This window comes from Ambystoma mexicanum, chromosome 3q, assembly GCF_040938575.1.
Source record: "Ambystoma mexicanum isolate Mex_15411 chromosome 3q, UKY_AmexF1_1, whole genome shotgun sequence".
NCBI classification, from domain to species: Eukaryota; Metazoa; Chordata; class Amphibia; order Caudata; family Ambystomatidae; genus Ambystoma; species Ambystoma mexicanum.
In genome coordinates, this window is record NC_090926.1 from 1,260,483,213 (window position 1) to 1,260,484,737 (window position 1,525).

Genomic DNA, 1,525 nt, shown 5'->3' on the forward strand with positions numbered 1-1,525 from the left:
TGGTGGGACAGGCCCCCCAGTGGGTGGGACAGTAAGGTTTGGGCCCACCGGGGCCAGATTGGCACACCAATGTGCCCCTCTGCACCAAGGCAAGTTTCGTAAACAAAGAAAAAAATGTTAAATACAATGCTTTTTAGGGGGGGCTGTGGGGCACCCCAAAGGGTCTGGGAAGTTTCTAATGGAATGGGGCATTGACCCCCTTCCCCCCCAGCCGCAATGGAGTGGGTGCCATGTCATGCAGCCCTCCCTGGGACCAGATATCTGCTCCTAGGAACGGACGCCTGAGCTCGGGGAGGGGTGCAGGACAGCCCCCCCCATTATCTGCCCCTGGGGAGGGCTACATGAGATGGGCCACCCCTCCAATTTGGCCATGTGTGGGTTGCCACGGGTGTCCTCTTTTGGAAAATGCGTGGGTTTCCCTGTTTTCCTTGCTGGCTTCGACACCCTAGGCCCAAATCTGTAGGTTGCACACATGAACAAAATGGGCAGTGGCGAAAGGCTTGGGGTTACCAGTGGGTTACCCTTTTCCTTTTGCGCCCCCGGTAGGTGCACCCACACATGTGAGGTACCGTTTTCATCAGAACACGTGTGGGGACGCGGGAAGCTAGGCCACGTGTTGTTGGCGGTGTGTATCGGTGGGTGGCCAGAGCGAAATGTCTGAGAATTCTGTGCATTTCCAGCCAATTTCAGAGACATTTCCCTGTGTCCACTCACCAAAACACGTTGCCAACAACAGATATCGTACCTTCTCGCATTCTCACAGGTGTCCCGACGAAAAAAAGTACATCACATGTGTGGGTGCACCTACCGGGGGCGCAAAAGGAAAAGGGTAACCCGCTGGTATCCCCGAGCCTTTCGCCACAGCACAATTTGTTCATGTGGGCAACCTACAGATTTGCGCCTAGGGTGTCGAAGCCAGCAAGGAAAACAGGGAACCCCATGCATTTTCCAAAAGAGGACACCCATGGGAATGCGCACACATGTGAGGTACCGTTTTCATCGGGACACCTGTAGGAACACAGGACGGTAGGCCATGTGTTGTTGGGGGCGTGTTTCGATGGGTGAGTCGAGCGAAATGTGCCAAAAATGCGTTTATTTTCCCACATTTCGGACTTTGCAGGGGTGTCTGGGTAATAAATTCTGGGGCAATTTGCGCAAATCAGACCTCTGCAGATTCCCACGGGTGTCTTCTTTTCAGAAATGCATGGGGGTTCCTGTTTTTCTTGGTGGCTGCAACACCCCAGGCCTAAATCTGTAGGTTGGCTCCCCAAACCCTTTGGGGGGGGATAGCAGTGGGTTAGCCTTATTCCTTCGCGCCCAGGTAGGTGCACCCACACGTGAGGTACCGTTTTCATCGGCACACCTGTGGGAAGGCGGGACGGTAGGCCATGTGTTGTTGGGGGTGTGTTTCGATGGGTGCGCCGAGCGAAATGGCGGAAAATGCGTTTATTTCCCCACATTTCGGACTTTGCGGGCGTGTCTGGGTAATAAATTCTGGGGCGATTTGGCCCTATCATACCTCTGC